Source organism: Astyanax mexicanus, chromosome 5, assembly GCF_023375975.1.
Source record: "Astyanax mexicanus isolate ESR-SI-001 chromosome 5, AstMex3_surface, whole genome shotgun sequence".
Lineage (NCBI taxonomy): Eukaryota > Metazoa > Chordata > Actinopteri > Characiformes > Acestrorhamphidae > Astyanax > Astyanax mexicanus.
Window position 1 is genome coordinate 21,293,219 of NC_064412.1, and position 7,757 is coordinate 21,300,975.

General features: G+C 37.3%; 1 protein-coding gene across 1 annotated transcript in view; it reads left to right on the forward strand.

Moving 5' to 3' along the window:
• The first annotated feature begins 4,502 nt into the window (after positions 1-4,502).
• Positions 4,503-7,757, forward strand: part of uap1 (UDP-N-acetylglucosamine pyrophosphorylase 1) — a 38,337-nt gene continuing 35,082 nt past the window's right edge. The window contains exon 1 of the mRNA XM_049479364.1: positions 4,503-4,666. The gene's annotated coding sequence lies outside the window, so the exon portion shown is untranslated. The remainder of the gene's footprint in view (positions 4,667-7,757) is intronic.

Here is a 7,757-nt window from a genome sequence, read left to right on the forward strand (position 1 = left end):
ACGACAGCAGTATGTTTATTCACAGTCGTTCTCAGTCTTCTGGCAGACCTCAATAAGACAGGGTCATCTTCTAGTACATCTATCCTCCTGCCCCGTTCATAATTCAAGGTAAGATTGTGGAGGGATAGGGTGGTGCAGCTCATTCGATAGTGTGCAGGCATGCTGATAAATATTCACCAGTCTGTCTTATATTTACTCTCCAGCTTTGACTCTTCTCCTTGGCGGGGCCAGACGACCTCAGGAGATGGAAAAACCCTCAAACGCTATGAAGCTTTTTGTTGTTACAATACCCCTATGGAGATTAGGGGCTGCAGGAGTTATAACAACATTAATATTATCTTTATGACACTAAGCAAAGGCTAGTCTGAGGTTTAGCTTACCGAAGTGCTTTGCTGTGTGCTTTCAGAATTTATCTTTGAGCTTGTGTAAATAAGCCCAAAGATATCCTTAAACTGAAACAATACTAGCCGGAAACAGTCAGTGCTCACAGTCAGTGCTGATACTTCAGTTCTTTTTTTTTTTCAAGATTTATTTAAAAATTTCTCCCCAATTCAGCTAGGCTGATTGTCCCACCTATTCAGCTGCTACTCTCTGACATATGTAAAGTCAGCCAACTTCTCTTTTTCGAACTACTGCTGAAGCGCTGCCACTATGATCGGGAGGTCGCTGTTTCGAATCCCTTTAAAGTAGCTTGCCATCAGCTGCCGGAGTCCTGAGAGAGCACAATTGGCCTTGCTCTCTCTGGGTGGGTAGATAGCACTCTTTCCCCTCATCACTTCTAGGGTGATGTCGATCAGCACAAGGCATCTGTGAGCTGATGTGTCTGAATCGCTGCGCTTTCCTTCCGAGTGTGCTGAATCTGCCTTCATATGTTTCAGAGGAGGCCTGTGCTAGTCTTCCCCCTCCTGGTGTTGTGGTATCACCAGTAATGGGAGACATACACCTGAGTAGCAGCTCGGACAATTGGCTAGAAAAAATGGTAAAAAAAAATCCAGCATGAGTCTATTTTTTTTTTAGCAGAAAACAAACTGACCATCCAGAAAAGGGCACAGCAAGCTCACACTGAGGACACACATTTTCAGGGCTTGTATAGCAGGCAGCTCTGCATCCTGGGATTTAGCTTTAGATGATGGCCTGCCATCGATGATGGGATGTCTGTCAGCCATGTCACAAAACTGAGGAAAATGAGCTGAGAGGCATCTGCAGAAATGTAGTAGGACAAGTCATATAAAATTCTACTTCACAAAGTGAGCAAAGACAGAAGCAGAGAAGGACCAAGCACCAGCAACGAGATATTCTAAAATATATCACAATAAATAACTTTATGAGTACTTCATTCTGCCATATGTGAGGCCCTATGATTTCCACAGTGTGTAAAAGATGAACAGAATTGCGGGAACTGAGTCAGATTTTAGTATTAAAATAAAAACAATGTGTATGTTAAAAACTTTATTACTGACTGGCTTCCATGTTTCTGCACTCCTAAGGTAAATTGTGTGGAAAATACACTGAACAGACTAGATTTTAATATCCCAGTTGCATAAAAAAAAAAAGTAGTAGTAACTGCAGAATGCAGAACACAGCAGCACCCCAATGATTTTCAGGAATCAGCTTATGGAAACAGCTATTTTATAAAGTTAAAGTCACTTGCAGCAAGCATGTTAAATCCAAAACACATCAAAAGCAGGGTAGAATTAAGCTCAGGGAGTCTGCTCTTCCAAGTTAGACACACCACTCAAATGAAGAAGATACTTTCTCTCTTTCTTTGAATGCATGGAAACAGTTCTTAGACACATCCATGGCTTATAATAACTGCAGACATGTTGTTTGTATTATTACTAATTATTTGAATTAAAATTCCAATTAAATATATATTTAATGAGGAATATTATTGTTGGCTTTTACACAGGGTGTTCTGTACATTTATTTTATAGCTGCGAACACGCACTCAGTGAGTTCAAATGGTGCGCACCACAGCTATCAGTGCTACTTGTTCAGCGCTCTTGTGGTGAAACTGCTAAATGAAACTAAAGTTGTTTAGATTAATTATTAGTCATATTTTAGTTATCAATACAAATTAATAACAAATACAGTTAATTTGGGCAAAAAAACGACACAATAACAAAAACAGAAAATGAAAAAAAAAAATGTAGAATTTAGTAAAAACTGTTTTAATAAGGTATAGATTTCTTAGATATGGATGAACCTGAGATTAAATATAAATCAATTATTTGTTTGCATTGTTTCTTTTTTACAGGAATCTTCTCTGAAGATAACGCTTTTCCTGTAGAGAGGACAAAGATAATTTAAAAGATAACTAGTTGATCTCCTAGACAAACTTCTTTAAAACTGGACCCTGAATTCCCTCCTTAGTCATGGATTATATTACTAGTAGTTAGTAATGAAATATTCCAAAAAAATAGGGCTAGAAACTGATTTTTTTTTTACTTTTTAAATGAAGCACCAATTATACTTAAAAAATGTCCAGTATTTTCACACTGATTTTAAAACAGAAGAAAGAAAAAATGATTTATTAGATGACTGAAGACTTCTAACTTCTAGAATTAGAACTAGGAGAATTACTAGCATCTAAAAATAGCCCGTAATATGTTATATGTAGCCAAACAGACCAGTGCATGTGTACTGTATCGTGTATGTGGATTTGTACTATCATGGATTGACCTTTAAAAGCCAGGCTTCGATGAAGAGACAGACAGACAGGTCAGTTCTGGTGTGTAGAGTTTCACTGTAGTCATCCATATGCTTACCTACCCCAAAACAGATGGGTAGATTACTGGATATGCAGGAGAGTCTCTAGGGGAGGACTAACATTTCACAGGGCAGGAATAACATGCACGAGTGCCTGGTCCTGATATGAACATAAAGAGCAGAGAACAACACACACACACACACACACACACACAGGGTGTGTGACTTTATGTAGAATGTTAAATGTTTGCTGCTTGGATGCACCATGACAACACCATATTGTGTTGATATCAACTGGTATCACTAACAGTGCTAACATGGAACAATGCAAACAGTGCTAGGTAATATCTGAACATTTAACTTGAGCACAGTTGACTTGGATGTGATCTCTCAAGTTTATCACCACTGTGGTTATGATTTATATGGATGGTCCACTGTTGCAGCGAAACGTTCCAACACAAAGTAATCAAGCATGGACGCCTCCTTGTAGAATAAAGACCAATTTATATGTCTGTGTCTAACCTACACCTTAGTCTACATTATTCACAAATGGAGAAAACCTGGAACACTGGTGAACTTTTCCAGGAGTGACTGGCTGGCCAACCACAATTTTCCAAAAGGGCACGGACAACTCATTTACTATGTAGCTGAATTAAAACAATTCTCTAAAGAAGAGTGGAACCAAAATTTCCTCCACAGAAATGTGAAAGACTCATTGCCAGTTGTTGATTAAGCTTCACTGCAGCTGTTGCTGCAAAGAGTGGCACAACAAAGTAATTTAATTTAGATTTAGGGGACACACACTTTTCACACATGGCTAGACTGGGTTGGATTGTTTTTTTTTTCCTTTAATAAATAAAATGATCATTTAAAAAGTGCTTTTTTATATTCACTCAGGTTATCTTTGTCTGATATTTAAGTTTGTTTGTTAATTATGAAAATATCAGTATGACAAAAAAGCAAAAACAAAAGAAATCTGTAGGCGGCAAATACTTTTTTATGCCACTATATATGTTTAAAGTTCTCCTTCCATGGTTTTTCATACATTTTGTGGTGGCCTCAAGTATGAATGAATGCCCTGTAAGCTGATTTATTTTATTTTGTGTTTTGTTTTGTTAGGCTATTTCAGTTTGGTGGAGAAGTGGGCGGGGAAGAGTGTCAGGATTTCGGCTGTTGCTCATGAATATTCATGACATGCAAAAGTCTCGTCTCTGAACAATCGCTGACAATCACTTCCTCCACAGCTCTGCAATTGGTCAATGTGAAGAATATGGGGAGGCTGTGAATCTTAATTTACGGGTTGACGTCAGTACGGGGGCTTTTCCTGGTTCACTCATTTTTCTGTCTATTTTCTTTTTTTTTATTGGCTCATGCAGGCAGTGGGGGTAGAAGAACAGTTTTTCTTGCAACTCAGCGTGGCCTATTGTATTTTAACTAGGCCAAGAAAGATTTAAAACATTAAATGGTCCTCAAATGACCTTGAAAAGCCAGACTACAATGCCAGGTGAGTTCTGGTGCGCATCATACCGCTGTGTTCATCCATATGCTACTGTATCTGCTTAGTTACCCCAAAACAGATGGGTAGATTAGTAGAGTTGCGAGAAATTACATGTGCCTAAGCCTGTCTGAGATTATACTGATGATCGCTCAGAGCAAATCATTGACTGGTCTGGCTTTTCCTGAAATGCTGACCACAGGACCGGCCAGCCAGTGGAGATAAATAAGTAGATAAAACGGCAGAAGGGGACGGCCGATCTGATAAGCAGTCATACCCAACCAAGAAGGGCTTTGAGCCCCTCAGATGCGGACACACTCCCATCTCGCTCCTTCCCCTCGTAATAATCAATGTCAGAGAAGCCCGAGTCTCACGCAGATTCCCATCAGCGATACTGCGACCTCTTGAGCTCTGGAGAAGGACGACAGCGAGGAGGGATGAGTCCTGTTCCAGTGGAGTGAGGTATAGTTTCATCAGTCTTATTGATCAGGAGCGCATGTTCATTGTTGTAGATAAGGTGACTGCTCAATGGAGAACCGTTTCCCAGCAGACTCTCATCGCTCTTCAGAGAGAGCTCCACTTCAGAGAGAGACAGCGCGCGATTGTGCGGTCGTGCAGCTCTCACAGCTTGGCTGAGGTGATGTGTGTGTGTGTGTGTACAGTATGCGTAGTGAGGGAGGGGTTGGTGGCGGGGGGTGTTATGAGACCTTCTGAAAGAGAGAGTATGTGGCCCGATCTATTTTTACCTTCCATCACATTACCACCACCATAATGGAAATAGTGAGCTATAGGAGGCAATAATATCCAGTAGCACAGCAAAACTGGCTCCTCTGGAACTCGCACAATGTTTATGCTACTCTTCAGAAGCCCGACTCCAGTTCTAATAGTCCTTTAGTTTCTAGTTTGGTCTGGATTGATTTAAAGGACCATTAATTAAGAAGTTTATTTTCTGTAGTAACCAATACCATGGTTAAGATATATTGTCAGATATTTAAAAAACAGCAAAACTTCAGCTAAATGGGTAAATGGCTTGCTCAAACAGTCTAAATTCAACTCAGTGTGTTTGCAAAAGTGCCCTATGGAAGCCCATTTCCGCCACCTGAAGAAAAAAAAACGTCCTCAACTAAGTCATAATTATGAGATAAAAAAGTCATAATTATGAGATAGTAAGTCATAATTATGAGATGACTTTTTATCTCATAAATATGACTTACTATCTCATAATTATGACTTACTATCTCATAATTATGACTTACTATCCCATAATTATGACTTTTCTATCTCATAATTATGACTTAGTTGAGGACGTTTTTTTTTCTTCAGGTGGCGGAAATGGGCTTCCATAGTGCCCAGACACAACAAATTACATATTTAATTACTAAATTTAGTACTTCCCACGTTTAAACAAAATTTTGACATTTAAAGGCCTTTATGTTTACCTCATGTTCAGCTGTTTCTGTTGTTTTTAGAGATTGTGTACATGGCAGAAATAATCGCAACTAATCGCGAAAAATAATCATCAGATTAGTTGACTAAAAAAATAATCATTAGTTGCAGCCCTAGCCAGGTATAATCAACAGCACGAAGAACAGTTTGCTGAAGTCACGGAAACAGGCGAGCTATGGCCTTTTTTTCTGCTGAACAGGTAATCACTGAGCTTCAGTAAGGTTCACTAACCATAGCTAGATAATTTACCACCACCACTAGTGCAGTTGAAACATTAATTTTGGACATTGAAACATATATATTCACCGATCAGCAACAGAGTAAGACTCAGAGTTGTCGCTTGCAGCTGTGTGTGCCCCGGAAAACTCTTATCCAGTGTTTGAAAATTGGACTTCTGAAGCCATTTCACACACTCACATTTATTACTGATTGTTCCTTCAAGCTTCATCTTTGACGACTTGCCTTCATAAGCGTTCATGTGTGATCTAACAGCCTGCGGCAAACTCCAAAGAGAAGCTGTTGGATAAGTGCAGCAGGCTGCAGAGAGAAAGCTCGGCTCTGTCTCATGCTTTACGCTACTGCCCAAAGCAATTAGCAGAGAGTGGGAGCAGGCTATAAACTTTCTGACAGAAAAGGTGCATCTATGCAGCCTCACAACACTCTGTAGAAATACAGTATATGTGGTAGGTCAAAAAAAAAAACACAAAGTCAGTTATATCTAATACTTTCTCAAACATCATTTTTGGTTAGGAAAAAATGGCTTTGGGGCAGGTCTATGACCCAAGTTCCTGACATTGTATTCACATTCTTGAGAATGTAAAAATAATAAAATTAGATGTTGTATTGAGCATTTTTGGTCATCTAGAGCCAGATTCCTGCAGAGTATGATGCTTTTTTTACTGATCAAGAGAATTTGATTAATCTCACCTGTTAATTTCCATATTTTCATTTCTCTACATCAACAGCATTTCTTTCTAATTCTTATTATTATTACTATTATTATTATTATTATTATTATTATTATTATTATTATTATTATTAATGGTAGTAGTGTTTCTTCCCCCAGAATTCTGTTTTCAACAAAATTAAAACATGTACTTATATACACACTAAAGCTACTATTTTGGAATGACTTAAGTCGACTTTAAAATATTTCAAAATAATACAAAATAATCTATATTAAACCTAAAAGCATTAAATTGTGCTTTTTCGTACAACTTCTGCAACTTAAGTATATTTAAGTATGTTTTTTTAAACAGTTTTTTAAAACTTCTTTAATACACTTGCAGTATATTGTAAATGTACTACTTTGAATATTGATGCACATATTGTGTATACCTTAAGGCTACTGAAAAAAATACACCAAAGTGCACTTTAAGCAGTATTTAATGCCAGTATAAGTATATATATATATATATATATATATATATATATACAGTATATGCTGTTATATGAATGTTTTGTCTTGCACTCTGATCTGTAGTCTCTGCACTCAAAAGTGGAAAAGCCTCTGACTACAGCCTGTTTATTTAATGCTGTCCAAAATGAAATTCTTATTTTTTTTCAGCCGTATCCATCTAAAAACAGCCAGTAAAAAGAAAAGAAAAAATTATCCTGAAAATTAAGAGAAAAGGTTATAAAGGTCTCAATCATCAGGGGGATTAACTTAAGTGGTTTGCATTATATCAAATACTTGATGTTGGAATTTTCAAAGCATCTCTTTCACATATCATTTGGTAATGAAATATATTTGGATGAATTAACAGATTAATAAAACTTAACAGGTTTTCTAAAGCAAGTTATTTTAGAATGTTAATAAATAATAATGTTAATAAATGTTCCCTGAAACGTTTAACAATAAAAATGACGATTTCATAAATGTCTTCTATTTTACTGGTCATAATAGTCCAGGGCAGTACGTCCTAATATGTGGATCACTGTATTTATTCAGATTCTAGCAGTTTCATAATACACCACAGAATATGTATTAATTACTTAATTAATGTATTAACCGTAACTAGGACTAGGATTTTCCCAGCAAGTGATTAGGTCTAAAGTACAACAATTAAACCTATAAAATTAAGTTTTGACTACTATAGGGTTTACA